Consider the following 21,768-nt stretch of genomic DNA (forward strand, 5'->3'; position numbering starts at 1 on the left):
ACATTATTTTTCTTCTCCTAATTTTATTGAATGTAGCAAATTTCTTTCAGAAAACATCTGTTGGATATCCTTACCCTTGTAAGTAATGAAGTGTCACAAATGGAACCTACACAAATGCCTATTAAAATCGACACATTGCGCAAAAAAGTGTATTTTTTTAACAAAAGGAGTGAATCATACTTTCTAAAAAAGGCAGATACAAAATATGAAGATCCTCGTTTAAAAGTGTTTGGGTGGTACAGTGCAAGGAGATAATTTTGTTACATCATCAATGTTGATTTTGATGCTTTTTTTGCTTGCTGATTTTGATGCTTCCTTTGCTTGCTGATTTTGATGCTAGTTATCCTTATCCTGATCCTGGTTTTATCCTTATCCTGATGCTGGTTTGAAACTAGGACAATGCTTGTAATGCTACCTGAAGTAGGATTATCCTGCCGGAAGTGAATAATTCAAAAACAGCATCGCTATTTTAAGCCATTAAAAAAAAAATAATTTTGGGGGTATTTTTATTTGCAGTTTGTATTAAATGACTTTCCTTTATCTGTTTTCACTTTTTCCCGAAAAAAATTAGCGATTTTTAACGAATTTCGTTTTGTCGTACTGTTGGAATGGAATTTTGTAGTAATTAGTCATACGCACAATATCATACTTTTGTTATATTGGTTAACTGATTTTTCATGCACAAGCATAACTACTTACCCCTTTATCACCGATCTCAATATCATCAATCCGTGACGTGGCCTCACCAGTACACTCCATAGCGTTTGGTGATCAGCTGATTCAGATTTGAAAATATTATTTCTTATAGGTTATTGCTTTTGAATTAATTTAATAATAATCTTATGATTATATTGGCCAATTTATCAGCAAAAAATACATTCTTTGTATTTATTTCCGACTGAAATAGGAATGTCTATTTGCGGTTTCGTTTTGTGAAAAAAAAATCTGTAGTTTTAGTAAACCAGCATAATCCTGATTTTAAGTAGGTCAATGCTGGTTTTTAAATAGGCCAATGCTAGTTCTATCCTTTGCTTGCTGATGCTGATCCAAGTAATCCAATTTTATGATATATATGATATAATTTAAAATGCTGATGCGGATGCTAGCTCTATCCTGATGCTACTTATGCTGATCCTGATGCTTGTTTATGTAACAAAATTAGTTCTCTGCACTGTAATGTGCCTTTGTAAATTCATCTTTATTTAATATTATTTTTGGGTTGCAATAAAAATTGTTTTCAAAAAAGTAACAAATAATTTTCGTTTTTATTGGGAGTTGAACTATGTTCAGATTCCCTAGGTTGCCACGCGATTTCTAGCACAGTAATTTTACAATGAATTATATAGCGGCTGTCGTGGTGTTTCTGTGTCAGCCAATTTACTCCCCTGTGATATTCAATACAAACTCGCATCAGTCTATATAAACTCGAAGAAACTTCTGCAATAAAAATAGTCCATCTCATTTTTCTAAATTAATATAATTTTCATAAATGATGTGAAAGCAAATAAAAAGGATTTTATTTAACTTAATTTGAATAGCATATTTTTGTCATCTCTCTTGAGAAATGACACGTAAATTTTGATTTCCGTATGAAAAAATTCCCGTCATTTATCATTCGGCAATCCTCGGCTGACTCCACTACGCTCCATTACAAAAAGTGCGAGGTCATCTGAGAGCAAAAACTGGTCTTACTGGTTTGTCAATGACGCGATTGGAGATGTAAACAAAGATATAAGGTCAAGGGAACGCCAAGGTTTAACCGAACTTCTTTCAATTTGTTTCAGCAATAAGGAGACAGAACAACGTTACTTTAAAAAAAAATACTATGGAAAATATCACTGTTAGACATTTATTTGCTCTAACAAGTAAATTGATATATAGACTGGAAAAATTTTGTCAGACCAGATACATGCAACTCATTTTTTTACGTTGGTAAAGGGGAAAAAATAATAGCATTAAAGTTTGTTGATATTCGATCTCACAATTTCAAATTCCATTAATTTAACATCCTTTATTTCACGAGTTTATCAGCATTCAGTTGGTCTCGTGTACAACACCAAATCTGAACTTGAAAAATGTGTATGTACTTGCATTGCAGTATTTCCTTTTAAAATGTATCATTGGATTTTATTTAAGAAATAAGATATCATTTTTAGAGTTAAATTGGGGTATGACATGAAGTCGGTCACGTGATAAAATTCTATAACGCGCGAAGGGCGTTATATTAATTTGATCACGTACCGACTTCATGTCATACCCCAATGAAACTCTAAAAATGATATTTTATTTCTAATATTTATATTTTACGTTTTCATTTAGTTTACAAACAAATATAAGCATTATTTAGACTTAGATTTTGAAATGCAGCGTAACGTTACTACGACGTTATGTGCACGTGCAGTTTGCTTTCCATACGCAAGAAAGTCTGATCATGTTACCGACTGCATGTCATTGAAAATTTAATGTCATTTTTTAGTATTGTCATATAAGGAAAGACATTGGCAAATGTAAATATTATATAATTAAAACAGTTAAAATTAATGAATACATGCGTATGCACGGACACAATGGTATAATAATCCAATGATCGATCTGTGAGAAAGATCGTACCTCATAATTACAGCTGTTTTTTTTTTCTTGTAATGGCTCGTTAAACTATGTCTAATTTTTAATAACATTTGAATAAAATCAAAATCACAAACTTTAAGTGTCACTCGAGTGGCGCAGTTGTTGAAAGAGTTTGCTCTAGAGATTTAAAGTATAAGGCGGTAATTGATCCTTACGTCGCAGGTTCTAATCCTGTCAGTGTGGGATGCATTTGAAGATAAACTCTTTTGATGAGACCATAAAAACCGAAATCCCATGCCGCAATATATGCTTGCACAAAACGATCCCTCACTACTCAATGGATTTGAGTACCATGTATAGGTAAAAATTTGTAGACTTACATGTAGGTAGCTCCATCGACAAGTGGTAGAGTCTCAATATAATTGAAAAATTATCGAACGCAAAACAAATAAAATGTAAAGTATTCAAATACTTAGTTCTATAAAGAAATTACTTGAAATTAAATTTAAAATTAGGGAATAACAAAACTTGTTGATTAAGTTATAAAGATAGATACATTTGATAAAACAGATAAGGAAGGAGTTCTATAAAAATTAATTATGTCCGAAAAGAAATATTCATACCCAAAAGAGAATAGCAAATACTTATTTTAATCAGAGGAAAGAAAAAATGACAATCTAGTGTCTGGTGATGGTAACATCGAATATAAAGAGTGTTTGTTTGTTTGTTTCTTGGGACCAAATACCTTGTTCACATTCTAAAAAGAGTAGGGGGCGTTTGGATTCAAATGATTCAGAAATATAAGGGTATTGTTGAGTTTGAGTAAGAAATGGTACTGAAAGAAGTCTGAAACCTACCCTCAAAATAGTATTTTCGAGTTTGGAAAAAAAAATTTGGTGGTGGTGGAGGTTGTTTGTTTGGTTTGGTCAAATTGTTGAGGTAAGAATTAGAAAGAATAAATCCAGACCTAAACTTAACTGTTCGTGCGCAATAAATATATATATATATATATATATATATATATATATATATATATATATATATATATATATATATATATATATATATATATATATATATATGTGAGAATTCCATCGGCATCGAAAGCAAGTTTTTTAACTTGCCTAGATAGCCGAGCGGTCTAACGCGCTGTTCCTATACTGCTAGGAGACAGATTCCGTAGGTCGCGAGTTCAACCCCGGGCTGGGGCGGAAGTGAGTATCCTTGTAAAAGTGAATTTCTCTGTGCTTTCTATATCAATATTCCTTCACTTAGGGCAGTTATATTAGTTTAAGAGTTGTTGTAATTTGTGCTTTATAAATAAAATTAATTTCATCACAACATGTATTGGTAACAATCCTCTAAAAACTAATGTCCAAATAACTGTATCTCCCTTCCATTCTCAATGACCGTGTAGTGTAGGGCAGCGTTGTGAGAATTCCATCGGCATCGAAAGCAAGTTTTTTAACTTGCCTAGATAGCCGAGCGGTCTAACGCGCTGTTCCTATACTGCTAGGAGACAGATTCCGTAGGTCGCGAGTTCAACCCCGGGCTGGGGCGGAAGTGAGTATCCTTGTAAAAGTGAATTTCTCTGTGCTTTATATATATATATATATATATATATATATATATATATATATATACATATATTTGTAATGAATGGCAATGTAGCTCTACGGTCTGTCAATATCTTTTTTCGTACAGCTACAGTTCTGCAGCTAATTTAAAAGCAGTCCCATGATCTTGGCTATTCAGATGCAATAGAAATTATTTTCAATGTTCCATGTTGTATCTCTCACAAATCAGTTCTAGCTGACTTGAATCTGAAAGCATGAAACTGTTCCTATACTTCCCGTGATATCTTTCAGATAACAATGTTGAACTCCCATGAGTACTTTCAGGGGGGGGGGGGGGTGGTGGTGGGGGGGTTGGGGGGTTGGATGGCGATGACTTTTAATGCTTCAAATCTTTAACTTTTCAGACCACTTTAATACAAGTTCATAATTAGCAGAGGGGTCTACGTTTTCTTGGGGAAGGGGGGGGGGGTTCCAAGTTAACTTTTTCCTTGCTTTTGTATATAAATTTAATAACCTGGGAATTCAGGGGAGGGGGATCCTGAACCCCCCGACCCCCCATCTAGATCCGCATATGGCGTAACAATAAAAGCTTAATACCGCCTTCAAGAAAGGCTTCACAAAACCTTTCTGCATGAAAATGCTTAATAAGGCCTTTTGAATTCGAAAAAAACGTAATAACGCAAGTTTATAATATGATAACGCAAGTGGGAAAACTCTTTATACACAAAGCAGTCTAATATGACTAAGGGGAGTGGACATTTTCGGTTGGGTGAACTTCTACTGCACTATCGATAATGGACAAAGGGTAAGGAAACCATAAATAGCAATCATGAAATGAAAAAAAAATAATACAAACTCGTTAGATAAAAATAGATAAAACGTTTAATTTTTATAACATTTAGTTTACAGCACCTTAAGATTAAAAGTAGTTCTGAATTGGATGAGTAACTAGGCTTTTCTGTCATCAGTGTTCTACAATTTTTTAATTCAGATCGTCGATTAATATTGTAAACTCTGATTGAATAGCATACGTAAACTAATATACTACATTTTTCAATTTATTAACTGAATTTGTCACAGAATATATTTTTTTAATCACTGTCCTCGCGATTGCTTGAACATTTACGAAATAGTAACTACGGGATCTAAAGTATGGGGCTCATTATCCACATTAAAACGTTGCATAGTTTATTTTGATAACTTTTGAATGATACATTGTAATTGAAATACACATACAATAAATATTCAAAATTCAATGTTTTTTATTCATGTACTTCTTTTTTACAAACTTATCCCGCAATTATTTCTACAACACTTTGAAGAATAGATCTGGAATGACGCCAAACACTGTTCATAGTATTATTTACTTTTAACTTTGCGATAGATCTTTCTACAATAGATCGATGTATGGTATCACAGTCATTCTATATAATCATTACCTATTAAGATTTTTCTATGTCGCTTACAAACACACCGTTCTGATATCTTGACTTTAAATTTTATGATCGATTTAACACATGGTTTTGTAAATATTTACCTAATATATATGTGCAGTTATAGTTTCAATAAGAAAATAATAATGTTGAAAAACGAATTTAACTGCAAATCTTCGTGTCGCTTCATTTATTTACAATAACAAGATGGAAATCTCAGCCGTAAAAGAGTCCCAAATTAATCAGTTTGCGATAAATTAAAAAAAACGTTTTTCATCCTATATAAAATGAAATCAAACCACTTCTTGCACAGAAATGTATGGATCTTCTTTCATGCGAAATCATTGCATGTCTGTAAAAATTGAATAATTTCCGTCACCATTTTTCCCCCAAATCACGCAAACAGAATGCAGATTTCAAAAAGAACTGAAACTTACCTAAAAGTGACATCGGAACCTTCCATCTTTGATTTTAGTAGCGAGTCAGCTATTTTAGATGATTAAATTTTTGAAATAACAAAATAAATTACAGAAAACCTGTTGTCTCTCTTAAAAAGTTAACTTCCGTAACGATATTTCAGAAAGATTTTGCATTAAAGGAATACACTTTTTTTTTTATTATTTTAGGAGCGAAAGCTTAGTACTTTTGTTTAATATCCTAAGAAAAGCTTTGATTTTTACTATCGCCGAGATTTTAACTTTTAATGCTGGGGAATTAACTTTCGTATCGTTAACTTCCGTAACTATATTTTTCCGAAATTTTATTTTAATTTCGGATTCACGCAAAACTTTATAAATCGTATGTCGTCAATTCAGTGTATAAATAATGGAATAATTATTATTAGTATCCAGACGTCAGTCAGCATTCGACTCAATGATAAATTGTATTTGCCGACAAGGTCGTTGCACTGACCATAGAACCTAGGAAATGGTGACTTAGAACTTAGACTGCTTCTCAATAATATACCCCGTTTTAGTAACTAATTCATTCGTAGATCATATCTTGTGTATCCAATCATCTGAGATATAGTTACTCCGTGTACAGGTACATTGCTGCATAAGTAAGGACAGTTGACAATAGAAAAGTAAAAGTCATAACGTTTATCATATGGCTTGGCTGTTAGAATACGATTTATATATTTTTCAAGTAAAATATTTAATTATGAAACAATTGTGTCAGACTCTGTGGTATCTTTTATCTCAAGTTCATTAAAATATATCGTATCGACACAGGAGCGAAAATGACCATTGTTGATTGACAGTACGTCGTTGAAAGAATAAATGACGAGTTAAAGATCAAGCAAGTGCTTTTTTCTTTTCACGCATAAGATTTTTCATAAATTTTGCTTCATATGGATATAAAAAAAGATCTGCTTATAACAGAGCCCGATTGATACCAATGGGATTTCCAATAGATTGTTGGAATACCTGAGCTCCAAAAACCACATTATTAATCAGAAAATCTAGCATCTCCTTGGTGTCAACTTCAGAGTACTTGTGTGTGCAATCAAAATGTGTTTAAAAAATTTGTGGAAACCAGGCCCTCGCAGTTTTGTTGATTTTTTACCGCCTTAAATCACTGCGACACGTACTTTGACAAAAAGACTAATTAGGCACCTTATATCCATTATATCACAACAGCAGTTAGATCTCCCTAAAGTCTTAGTAAGTCATAATAATCATTGATGAATGTACATTTAGTAGAGGTTTAGTAGATATAATATCGCCAGTTAACACATACAGCAAAATGGAATTCAATAAATTTGTATAACTGAGGATCCAAGATGACTTCACTATATCCATAAATTCGCCATATACCTATTCGTACTAAACGAGTTTTGCTGTATACAACAATGAGAGGGGGATCTCTCTTTGATGTGATAAATCAAAACAAGGTAAAATTTAAAATTGCGTTTGCAAAAAAGATGTTCACAAATTTGAGGGTACCTAACCAAGATGATGTTGGTCTATATAATTCAAATGTTTATAAATGTTCACCTTAAAAGGGGCTAACACCAAACGGACTTGTACATGTAAATGCAACGCACTTATAAAACACAACTATAAGATGATACTAAATGTAATGAAGAGGAAAAGATGGGAGTGGTTGAGGGTTAATTTTTGCCGAAACAATACCCCTGTATATATTTAAAAATCCTTCTAAAATTAGGTTAAAAACAAAAGTTACTTCAATGTGATCATAGTTTTGCAATGTCATTGATTAATGATAAGATACAAGTATAGATTTTATGAAATAATAGATATAGATGAACTCTAGGGCTAAAAATAACTATTAAAACCGAATACTTCAAATAGATAGGTTTTTTGATAAAAATAGATGTTTCGGTATAGTGATGCCATAAGACATATTATTTGTCAATAATATTTCATGTTTGATTGAATGCTACTTGCGTTTCCTGATTTGATTTTAGATTCGTTTAACAGTTGTTTAAAATCATATCCTCTTGATATCTGCTTTGTTTTAGAATCTAAATAATTGAGTATAATATGGCTAGAAATACTCGTATAAAGATAAGAAATCTTTAACAGTCAGCTTTAAAAAAGTAGATCAATCTTGATTATCAGTATCGATTAGAAAGGTTAAATCAACAATGTGCTGTAATGTAAAATATACTTAAGTGCTTTGCTAACAAAGATTTAAATGATATGAATGTGTTAGCATTGCACACCGTAGGATCTTTGTTATGTTCACATGTGAAATACAATGTACGAGGGTTGTCCCAAAATTCCGTAGACAAGCGTTGTTTTGTAGGAACCCTATGTCATACATAAATGAAACTTCGTATAGAGATTAAACCAACACTTTCTAATAAATTTATGGACAAATATGGTATTATAAAAAAATAAAAGGAAAATTGTTCTTTGTTTGTTTTTCCCTATAAGCAGATGATATCATTGACTGGAACTCGCGTAAACTCGCTTGTCTTGTGGAGGTACCAGGATGGCTCAATTGCGTTACCCCTTTTATTAAATAATTCCTTTTAATTTTGTGGACCAGAGCGGCGGCCATGGTTGGGGAGTGGAGATGTTACCCAACCTGTATAAAATGCAACCAAGACAGTCAAGATTCAGCTTTCCACTCTTTTATTAAATTAAACAATCTATTTGTAATCCTAATGATTACAATAAATAATTTTACAAAATATACTAAACCTTATTAGAAATATAACTACTTATAATATAAAAAGTTTAACTTGTTAATAAAATAAGCCATGTGAAAATTTAATAATTTTGATCAAAACCTGCGCAAGTCTACAAAATAATCTCACCTGTATAAAATGCAACCAAGACAGTCAAGATTCAGCTTTCCACTGAAGTCCTGTCTATCCCGGCCAGTCATTTTATACTAGGTGTACCTTTGTCGATCTCCACATTTGTAACTCCTTCAAAATTTGCAATAATTACTTTAAATTTTTATTTGAATTTTAATTACTATTATTCTGACCTTGAGTACTTTTAAAATTTCTAATGTACTTTTAAAATAATTTCCAATCTTTTGCATAATCTTTAAATATTATTTGTTGTAGCTAATTTATTCAAATATCTGACCTCTGGTCACTTCAATACTATTGGTTCCTTCTTTACTCTAACCAAATACATCTTTTCATAAACAAGTAAGTAGCAGCTACATTCCCATGATCTATTTCGTGGGACAGTCCGATTTAGAAGTTTAATTCCTATTGATCAGCCTCTTTAATTCCTTTTATCTGTAGATCTCGCGTTCGTTATCTTTTGTCAGACTAAAACTGCAAACTCATAAAATGTGTTCCATTTTTATATTTACTGCAATTTTTATTATGATAATGGTATAACTTCTTAAATTATTCCAATTTAAAAGACACCTTTCATTGTCTCGTGTAGGAAGGCGGCGCAAGACCCAAAAGTTGCAATTAAAATTTGGTTTATTATATTTAAAATCCTACGGAAAGGTATTTACTACCCAGTATTTTTTAAAAGGGAATGAAAAATCTTAATGCTGTTTTACTGACTACATTTCTTCAAATTTTGGTGTTTATCCTTTGATAAATATAAACTTTATAATGTTTTATACACATGGGGTTGAAATCCGACTTTTTGAAAAATGGCGGCTGCGTTGGCACAGGCGGCGCACTGGACTATGATCAAGTGTTTTGATCCTAAATTTAATCTTACAAAAAAGTAACAGTCAAAAATGTTTGGTAGATTTGGAAACTTTTTTTCGTCCTTAGTATTTAAAATGACTGAAACGGTTTTTCTATGTATATGTGAATAACAGTAACTAAAATAAAAGACAAGACTAAGAAATGGGCAAGAGTTCCATTGTGCAACTCCATTAGAAAAAACAGACGGAAAGCCGTAGAAATATAGCGTTTTCAAATTAATATTATTTCATACCTGTACATGCATATACTTTGTTTACATATTTTAATGTTTAATCATATCATAGTAATTAAGATATTTCACATTTATAACTATAACCGTTTCGTTTGATTTAAGAATTTGATTCTGGTAGTTGAAATATTTTCTCCAAAATTTTGAACCGTTGACATTTGTATTTTTTGACGTCGCAGATTGCTCCGGGTGTTAGAGAACGACATCACTTTAAATGTGTTTACTCGAAAAGTTTTCAAGTAAACATGATAAAACTTCGTAATTTATCTGCCAAGAACACGCTTTATCTACCCTGAAAATTTTATAAAGATACATTAATTCCTTTAAAAGATATGAGCCCAGTCTACGACTTTTTGGGACAACCCTCGTATATCGAGGAAAAGAAAATAGACCATAAAAAGATTCTTTCATTTCATATAAAATAAAATATTTAAGTTCCTTAATAATCTAGCAAATTCAAAAATTTCAGAGAGTAGTTCTTTCGTTTGAGATTTTTAAACGATAAATTTATTTCTCTGCAATAGAAAATCGGATACCATTTTAAAGTAATATTAGGGCCATTACATCACACATTTTGTAATTATGTTCAAATATTCCTAATAACTAGAAGAACCAAAATTTTCTTAATTATGCTTTATGTTCAATTTTTCAAGTTATCTAAAATAATCACTGGAAGAAACGTTACTTTCCGTGAGGTATTATCGATTTGCTTGAGATCAAATATAATGACCAGACAAACTTTTGTCACCTAACTAATGTTAAAAAAACCATAAGTTTATGAAATCCTTGTATCTTTTCAATATGAATATTTTTATGTTTTCATTTTTAAAAAGTATTTGGGTGGGGCATAGTACAAAAATTCAGTCCTCCATGGCAACTGATCCCATCTCTAATGTATCGGAGGTCTCTGTCTATTTTGTTCCTATTTTGTGTTTTTTAATGGACTTGAATTATGTTCGATATCTTCATAAATTTTATGTAACATAAACAGTGGCTACATTAGGCTACCTACCCTGCCTACCATACCTTGTCATTTGATTGACTGATATGCAGACTATATTTGTCAAAAAGAGTAAAACACTGACGTAATTAAAAGTTTTGTATGTTAAAGACATCTTACATATAGTTCTACCACATTCTTAGAGAATGCGAAGTTACCACATATTTTCTTGTTGATATATGTTGTTAAACGTCCCTAACAAGAACTTTTACTCATACAGACCATCACTTGTCGGTGGAGGGCTGCAAACTTTGTCTCGTACTCAGCTAATTAGTAATTGGTCACATCAATGTTTAGACTATGGTAACCCTTTTTTGTTGGTTTTTTGTAGAATTGATATTTGGAAAGAAATGGCACAAGCTGCAAAACAAAATGATACTGAACGTAAAAAAGGACTTACGAAAAAAAAAAATCAACAGTGTGAATTCATTTTAGACAAAATTTATAATACAGTTGGCATTCAGACAAAACTTAGACAAAAGGAATTTAATAGCCTAATTCACAGACTAAAACGTCAAAATCTGATTGATGAAAGAATATGGCTCTCCGTAGGAGAAACTCAAAATCTCAGAACTGAGTTCACAAGACTAAAGAAGGCAATTAATTGTAGTAGTTGGGAAAAATGAAATGAAATGAAATGAATTTATGCTGTGGATCAAAAATGATTTAAGAAGAAGTAAGGCTTATTACACTTCTTTCAAAATATTATTCATATTCTCTTTCAATTTTTTAGTATAATGATGATTCAATGTAATGAAATACTGTTGAACCTTTGTAATATACCTTCATAATAATGACTCTCGGGTAAAATTGACAATGTTGACACCCTTTCGATAGAATAGCACATCGGAGAAAAGATGCTTACTGATCTCACATAAAATATGAATCTTAGGGTAAATAAATTAGGGTGAAATTGTTATGACCTTTTTCCTACTTGATTTTTATTGTAGCTTTGAATGTGATTTAGGGAATAACTATTTTCTAATTTGGTATTTGCGACCGTTATTGCTAATTTAAAAGTCGCAAACTAAGTTTTACCGACGATGCGTAGGCGACCTAATGCAATCCATGAATTTGTTTGTTATCTACGTATTATTTTTTTCGAGTTTCGTTATATAAAGTACGTCATGGAGCATTGTCTTTTTGCGTCGCTTTATTATGCAGTAATAATAACATAATTTTATTCACGTTATTGCTTATAGTATTATACTCTTCAAACATCGGTGCATTAGTCAATCAAAAGGTGTTTTACAAAATAATTGCATTAAGATGTATATTATCAGATTACATAGATTACGTCACAATCCCTCTAATTTTTTTTTTACAAATTACACGGAGTTACAGGAAATTGATGGAGTTAGGGTAAAGTGACGGAGGCTCAAGTGAGCTTTTCTGATCAAAATTTGTCCGTTGTCTGTCGTTATCATTGGCGTTGTCGTTGTCATAAACTTTTCACATTTTCATCTTCTACTCAAGAACCACTGGGCCAATTTCAACCAAACTTGGCACAAAGTATTCTTGGATAAAGGGGATTCAAGGTTCCTCAAATGTAGAGCCAGGCACTCTTCCAATGGGAGATAATTATGAATAAGTGAAAAATTAATAGCATTTTTTAAAATCTTCTTCTCAAGAACCACTGGGCCTGGAAAGATGAGACTCATGTGGAATCATCCTCAAGTATTGTAAATTCAAGTTTGTTCAAATCATGACCCCCGGGGTAGGGTGACGCCAAAATGGCCCACCAATTTTTTACAAAAGAAAAATAGGAAAAATCTTTGAAAATCTTCTTCTCAAGAACCACTGGGCCAGGAAAGATGAAACTCATGTGGAATGAAACTCAGATAGTGTAGATTCAAGTTTGTTCAAATCATGACCCCCGGGGCTAGGGTGGGGCTAAAATGGCCGACCAAATTTTAACATAGGAATATATTGGAAAAAACTTTTAACATCTTCTTCTCAAGAACCACTAGAATTGGAAAAAGGGAAAGTCATGTGGAATCATTCTCAGGTAGTATAGATTCAAGATTGTTCAAATCATGACCCCCAGGGCTAGGGTGGGGCCAAAATGGCCGACCAAAGTTACATAAAAATGCATAACAAATCTTTTAAAATCTTCTTCTTAAGAACCACTGGGCCAGGAAAGATGAAACTCATGTGGAATCATCCTCAGGTAGTGTGGATTCAAGTTTGTTCAAATCATGACCCCTGGGGCTAGTATGGGACCAAAATGGCCAACCAAAGTTTTACATAGGAAAAAATAGGAAAATTCGTATAAAAATCTTCTTCTTAAGAATTATTTAGAAAGGAAATATGAAAATTAAATGAAATTATCTTCAGGTAGTATAGATTCAAGTTTTTTTTTTAAATCATGACCCCTGGGGGTCATGGTGGGGCCAAAATGGCTGACCAAAGTTTTACATAGGAATATATAGGAAAAAATCTTCTTCTCAAGAACCACTATGCCAGAAAAGATGAACTCATGTGGAATCATCCTCAGGTATTGTAGATTCAAGTTTGTTTAAATCATGACCCCCGGCTAGGATGGGGCCAAAATGGCTGACCAAAGTTTTACATAGAAATATATAGGAAAAACTTTAACATTTTCTTCTCAAGAACCTTTTGGCCAGGAAAAAAGAAACTTATTTGGAATCATCTTCAGTAAGTGAAGATTCAAGCTTGTTGAAATCATGACTTCTGGGGCTAGTTTTGGGCCCACAATGGCTGACCAAAGTTTTTACATAAGGATAAATAGGGAAACCTTTAAAATCTTCAAGTACTTCAAAGCAATGATTTGTGATATTTTTCTAGTTATATGGAATTATCCTCAGGTAGTATAGATTCTACATTGTTAAAATCTTGACACCCAGGAAGGTTAAAATTCAAGCCCCCCAACCCCCCCCCCGTAAACTTTCAGTTTTGATTTGATATGTTCTTTTTCCTAGTAGATGTGCTCATGTGAGCGATGTGGCCCTTGGGCCTCTTGTTTTGCCAAAAGCTGGCCCATTTAAAATTTTAAAGTCAGGTAAAAACACTGCATTTCAAATATAACTTTCAAAATAGTATATTAGGGGATTCTTGATTTTACTCTTGTGATTGAAGTCGTTCATCAATTCATAATCGGTATTTTTAGGTTTATTGTTTTAAATATTATTATCAAATTGATATACTTAGCAAAAGGTATTAGTTAAACAAGAGATGTATGCCCGCTACCTCAAAATTGGAATTCTTTCAAGTCCAAAAGGTCTTCACTCTGTCAAAAATGGCGCAATTGTACCCAAAACAGAACTTGACCAAAACAGTTATCTGTTAATCTCTAATCAAATTTCAATTCAGTATGTGCAACCTCTGCAAAAAAGTGAAAGGAAACTGCAAATAGTTGGAATTTTTTAAGGGGCATAACTCTGTCAAAAATAATGCAATCGTACCTTAAACAGAACTTGACCCAGATATTTATCTGATAAATCTGTACGCTAAATTTCATTTCAGAATTTGCAACAGTTGCAAAGAATAATATATATACGTTTTAGGTTTAATTGATTACATAGAAGATGAAAGGAATTTCGTCTTAAACCAGTTAAGAACATCAGAATCAGTTCAGTTGCTTTGGCTAAACGCCAATTGTACATCAGAAGAAGCAGGGAGGATGTATAAAACTCTGTCAAGTGTTTTTCTGGTATCAAATCCTTCTAAAAAGTTGGAATATGAAAAGGTAAGATTTTACTATTAGTAATCTCATTTGTCGTATATTAAATTAATTTCTTTCGAATGATTTTCCATTTTGTTCAGCAGATAATGATATTTTAACTTGAGAATTAATACAATGAAATCAATGAGTCAATTCTTTCAACCCAAACTTGGGTGGCGATGCTTAGAGATTCTGGCCAGAAAATGTTTGTCTATATGGCTTACAAAAAGAAATTTTAAAGGTAAAAAAATCTAAGCTAAAAAAATGTATATCTTCCTTTTTACATGCCTTTAATTATCCTATTTTATTAAAAACTCCTTTACTTAGCACATATAGAGATTATGAACAATTTTCGAGCTCAAAAGACAAATTCATGTTACAAAATAGAAAAAAACATGGACGAGTATCCCCTGCAGGATTAGCCTTATTTTTCAGATTTAAAAATAAGTGTGAAGCGTTCTTTATCTCCAAAGTCGCAGAAAATCTTTAAGGATATATCATGCTCGTTATTAAGTTTAAATTACACAATCCTTAAATTTGTTAACAGAAGAAAAGTGTCAAATATTGTAGAAATTTTTCCTCTAAGTAGGAGTACTTTATGTTATCTTAACTATTACAGTTTTTACCAGAGATTTAATGCAAAAGAAATCAGTTTGTGAAATCTATACAATTATATACTATTAAAAAAATGATTTTCCGCAAAATTTAAATGTACAAAAAAATCACAGTACATTTGATAAGTGTGTATTAACATCTGTTTTAATTTGCCAACTTATAGTTACATGGAGTTCATTTTAATGCCTTTGAGGAAGAATTTGGGTCACGAAAATCTGCAAAATGGAATCCACGTGTGTTTTATCTTTGTGCTAATGCATTTGATACAATAATTGGGATATACCATAGAAAGGGAGACGTCACTGAAGAATCAAGATTTTATCCAGAGACATACACACAAGAAGAGAAAATAAAATCAAACGAAATCGTTTATTTCGCGCTTGTCGAAAATTCTTCTTATATCAGAGTACACCCAGATCCAAACACATACGGAAGGTTGTGTTACATAAATAGATATGTTTTACATTCTTAATTCAAATAAATAGTTTTAAAACAAGAAGGATATGGAGATTAAGAACAGTATTCGATATCAAACTCCCTTAAAACAATACAAAATAGGAGCAAAGCAAACACGAACCTCCGAAGCATTAGAGGTGTAATCTGGTGCAATGGAGGAGTTAGCATCCCCTGCTGACCTGTCACACTGTGTGCTCCCTGTCATTATCGGAAAATAACTGAATATTCGGTCGTCATTTCAGTGTATAAATAATGGACTAAAATTAGTATGAAAAATGTCAGTCAGCATTTGACTCAATGATAACTTGTACTGACAGGTTCTTTGTATTGAATAATGGTTCTCTGTAAGACTAAATATTTATAGTATCAATATATAGCTTTCACTGAGAGAAGTCAATCGTTCTAAATACCGATACCGGTATATTGTTGCTGTCTGACGCACTGTGACGTCAGTTGTGAAGCTCCATGCGGGGTCGGGTGAAAACATTTTTTTTGAAGATGTGTGGTGGTAGATTTCATTTTAGTTTAATTTCTGCTGGGTAAGTCCATTGGAGGGGACAGTATTTGTCTAAGCCATTGAAGTTTATAATTTTTATCAGAGGTGAGATAACCAGTGTTGATCTGTTTATTTTCTTTAATAAGAAATTTTTACTTCGTTCGATATTCTTTCCTTAGAAGTAGATATATGTATTGATTGGCATCATGGAATGGTTATATTTGTATGTTATAAAATATATTTTCAGTAAATGTTATCTTTGTTTAATAAGACATAAATGTGGGGATCATTAAAAACCCAGCAGTGAAAAACAGTTTAGTTGTATTTATTGTTCAGATGGTGTACACGAAATAAAATATATTTTTATGAAACAGAAATATGAACCTTTTCAAAATATAATATTATACATGTAGAACTAAGACATAATTTCTTTTATGCATAAACATATTTATTAACAGATTCATATCCATTTCAAAATGAGTTGATCGAGTGCAATCCAGAGGAAAGATATAATATCATTAAAAGAAAATATATACTCAGCAGATCCGATATTGAAAGGGACTTTTTAATAACATACGAGAATGAACAAAAAAAGTCAAAAGAACAACTAGAATTGAAAAAAGAAGCAGAAAGAAATCGAAAAGGAAAACGGACGTTTGAAACAAGAAAATATTACACTGAAGGCAGAAATAAAATCTTTAAGAAAACAATGCGAGGATCTCGGAAAACAATTACATGGAGTGTTTCGAAAAACTTCAGTCCATCGAACAGAAAACTGAAGTATTGCATAAGGAACAACATTCCCCACGTTTGTTTCAAACCGAGTTTTCAAGTTTTCCTAGAATAACAACGTCCCGTTTGGAAATAATTGGGCAAAAGACTGATTTATTGAAAATTGAAAGTTGTCAATCTCCACGCTCTTCATTTAAACGTTTTCCGAAAGGAAGTTCTTTTGATAATGCAAACTGGTTAGAAATGAACCACAACTCACCGCGTAGGGAACTACCTCCAATACGGGACTAAGGCTTCATGAAATTCCCTGTGATCTTGAAATCAATATTTTAAAAGTAAACTGTTTTTTCCGTGATTGTAATATTAATATCGTGATAATAGTGTAACTTATGTCATTTCAATACGCAGGTTTCGAGATTATCTCCCTTGGTGCGCTCTTTCGTTGAGGAGGGGATTTTCGTTGCCGTGTAAACAAATAGGTTGGATATATATTTGGTACTGTGTATGTTTGATAAATTGCATCATTGATATACTGTTTAATCATAACTTAACAATTGTCATGATGCACTCCACAACTTGAGAATAACCGAATTAAAGTGAAGGCATCATTTTAAAAGCATTGAAATCAAAACAAAAAAGAAAATATCAGTTGATGTGAGACTTTTCAGACGAGGGAAAAATATGGACCTCTAAAAAACACGGTACAAATGCATCTGATCATTGTTCGTCGGGAATCTAAATTACATGTTGATTCTGTTCCTTATTATAACTTAAAAACACAAACTTTTAAGAAAATGTCGTACAATTAAGAAATCGGTTACTTTTATCAAGACTGCGACTTTTCTTTCGTTTTCATGTACCGGAGAATTGATAGTATATTTGTACATATGCATAGTTGAGCTTGATAAAATCATCAAATACATCACTGCTTAACATTATTATCTTTCTATAACAAATAATAAATTTTAAAAGCCATCAATTTCGTGCTTTTATTTATGCTGAAATGGGTACTTTTTGCGCCTCTATCGTAGGAGAGTTACAATCTTGACACTGGCGTATTTATTGCAAAGAATTAAAATCGATATTTTTTGCTATGATTTATGTAGTTTATAATCGTATCTAAATCTTTTTTAAATAATAAAAAAAAATCTTGTTTAGTATTTCCTCTTCGAGATGCGTTTTAAAACAACCCACTAATCAAAAAGAATACTTTTATCGATTTTTTTTAAAGAAAAAGTCCATGTGGTAGGTCAAATGTCATCTGCATAATTTATATAAGTTCCAAGTATATCCTATTAAATTCTTATTAAAAAATTATTCAATGATTCGTTTTTTTACTTTCCCTCGGAAAGATTCTCATTGGAATAACCATGTTTCTAAAAGACTTTTTCTTCAAACTGAATTTTTAATTAACAATATTTTTATTTTTTTTTATTAATTTACTCGACAAATGCGTCAACATTTTTTATGCTTCTCTTTCTATGTCCTTGCTACATGTAATAAAATCTGTTATTTAAATGATTGTACAATGTAATGGATAAAGAAAGTGTATTAAAATATACAAAAGCAATTTACACGACTCAAAATATTTTTTTGTTTGGAATTTACACATAATCTCGATCTGCAGCTGATTATTCGAGGCAATTTAAAAGTTTATTTTGTTTTTTCATCATACATCATATGATTTTTTTTCCTGCATTTAAAATAACATTGAACACATTTATATTTTAGAACAAACCAGCGTAATGTACTTTTATTTCCTCTTTTGAATGTGAATATTTTCCTGTTTCTTTTATCTCTTTCCTTTTTGGGAAATATGTCTAGAAATAGTTTTATTATTATTCTGACTTCCTTGTTTTAAAATCATCTATTGTGATAACATTGTTTAAGTCATGTTTTTCATATACATAAAATAATACTCTGTGTGCACACATATTTAAGAACTGTTTTATACAGACGTCACACTTCTAGCACTCTATGATTATACATTACAACATTCCTCAAAATTAATATATCATCCTAATAAAAACATTAAAAAATCTTTTGTAGACTACAACGAAGAAAATTCTAAGTTAAATAATAAAATAAATGTACATGTATACAGATACTAATATGATATGAAAAATGCATGATCACAATTAAAGTATCAGAAATTCTTACAATCTTATTTGGAGTTTGTCTTATTTTATATCTTAGTCACAGTGAATATTTATTGCATGTGGCTTTATGTTTGTACTAAACGATCAAACTCACTACACAGCATATCCCAGAAATTCTGTTTCTTGTTATCGGAATTAGGATCTTCTTTTTACAAATATTAAACTTTATTTAAAAATAAAAATAACGAAACATAGGAAAAAATATTATTGTATTCATTTCAAACAATCAACATGTAGTAGCAGTGAAACTTTCAGTTAAGCCATTTTCAATACTAACTGAATTTAAACACTATGAAACTATTCTTCTTTAGTAAGCAGAGTACAGAGGGTTATTGACGGATTGGTCGGACTCTGTGTAAGCCGCAGCTTGTTTCTCTTCGAATATTTTGCACATTTGTGCTCCTCTTTTCATCAGAATAAAAACAAATGATATCAAAAAGAGGATCAAAATAACAAACACACATGCTAGTGTGGAGACAGACAGGATACGGCCAGTTTCACTCTCTTTAGAAATAAATGATTTAATAATCTGAACAAGCCTCTCGTCAGACAATGCTTCTTTGAACTGTGGTTCCCCAATTTGCTTTTGTAACGTGCTGGATCCTGATGTTTTCTCTTCGTGTCTCCTTACAGACGTTTCCTTAATCGACATTTTCGTCATAAATCTGCTACTGTATCTACCATGTATACAATATAAGATTTACATAAAATTTTGATGAAGGCAGTATACATGCAACAATATTTTATTTCATAAAAAAAAAACCCAAAATAACATTATACATGTCCATATATATTTTCTAAAAGTATTTTTTAAAAACAAGCTACTGAAAGCAAAAAATCAATATGTGAAATCCTTATTATATTTAAATTCATCAAATTGCTCGGAAACCTTTTTGTCATGCAAAATTTTACATAGTTTAGTAGCTGCGCTTTCAATTTTGTAAGTAATACAATGGGGGATTTATATAGAATTTCCCATGATTTATGGTTTAGGTACAATTTTGATCCAACGAATTCAGTTAGTTCTTCTTATCCCCGGGCCCTGAAGAGTACAACTAAAATCATAGGCGATTTTTCTTCTTGCATTCTTTAAAATTCAAAGTGAATTTTTTTCTGTCGAATGTTTGAAATATAACAATCAATATTTTACATTTTTTTTATACAGGACTCTCTCCTCTTTATTTCACTTCATTAATCTTATTCATTGTGAAGAACTCAGTGTGACATCACATAATTATGGAATACCAGAATTATCCATTGAGTCACATCAACGGGATAAGGCGTTAATAAAGAACAACTATGGTTAGCTTACAACCAAATATGATGTTTACTTGCCGATCAGCCTTTCCTCTGTCGTTCGTAACAAAAGAGATGCAAAAGTTCAAAACTACACCGCATACTTCGAAACTTAATTTTTGTCTTTATTTAAATTTCTTACTCTATTGTTTTTGGAAAGTACTGCTAGAATCGTATGGTTCACGGGAATTGGTGTACTTTATTCGATGTTATGAACAAAATGTAAAAGAATTTGGCAATGTTTCCTCCAAAAGTGTTGAATAATTATTTCTGTGATATGACAGTAAGATTCTAACAGCATTTGTCGTGGCACAGGGATGTTCTTACATAGCTATTACTGCATGTACAAAATGAAATTAATCATCCCTGGGGTAGTGTTGAATTTTCACTTTGTCATTAAGGCAATTTTTTCTAATTATAAACGTCACGTGGTGACGTAGGGTGAAGTGCTTCCTGTAGTATACATCTAAATGAAGTCTATAGAATGCATAATAATAGCAAAAGGTTTATCCATTACTTTTACGATTAATTAGTATTGCTTGTTGTAAAAAAGTATTCATTCGCCGAAGTCTGATCCATGTTTGCCTTAACACAGCGCGGGCGATACAATAATACAACTAATTCCAAACAAAGAGATATAGTTGTAAATTCGAGATACATATACAATGTACATTTTACTTTTACATTTATTTTAAAGATTCATGATGAATCAACAACACGATTCTTTTTTTTTTTTCAAACATCAAGCAACGTGCATGAAACATGTAAAAAGCCGAAAAACTTCGACAAAACTTGTTACGGACAGGCATACAGTCAGCTAGACAGTCAGGGAGATACATTAATCTTCCTGACTATTCTAGGTGATACATTAATCTGCCTGACTGTCTAGGTGAATATGTGTCTGTCTGTAACAAGTTTTCATCGCAGTTTTTCAGCTTAGCATTCAATGAACAAATTGCTTGATGCTTGGAATCAAAGATCAAAGTTTTAACATTGAGTATATGAGTATATAGGAAAATGTGGGAAGGTTATGGTGTGTACGAAATTTCAGTCACATTAAGTTCAGCGAATGCTTACAGTAGATGCTTGAAATATGAGCAAAAGCTTTGTTTAGGCATGCAATATTGTGATGTTAATTCATGAGAGTCTATCAGATCAGAGTTTTATTATTGAGCATTGGCTTAATGACCTCAAATACATGTTTTACACGAATACTACGTGATATGATGTCAATCATAAAAGGAAAGTAAATGGTATATATCATAACATGCTTGTATGTCTGTTTGTGAGCAAAATCGGAACTTGGACACTTAAGACGGAAGTTACAATATTTGAAAATCAAGCTCATACTTATACTTTC

The sequence above is a fragment of the Saccostrea cucullata genome, unplaced genomic scaffold, assembly GCF_032062105.1.
Source record: "Saccostrea cucullata isolate Sc308-1 unplaced genomic scaffold, CSIRO_AGI_Scuc_v1 ctg355, whole genome shotgun sequence".
In the NCBI taxonomy this organism is placed as follows: Eukaryota; Metazoa; Mollusca; class Bivalvia; order Ostreida; family Ostreidae; genus Saccostrea; species Saccostrea cuccullata.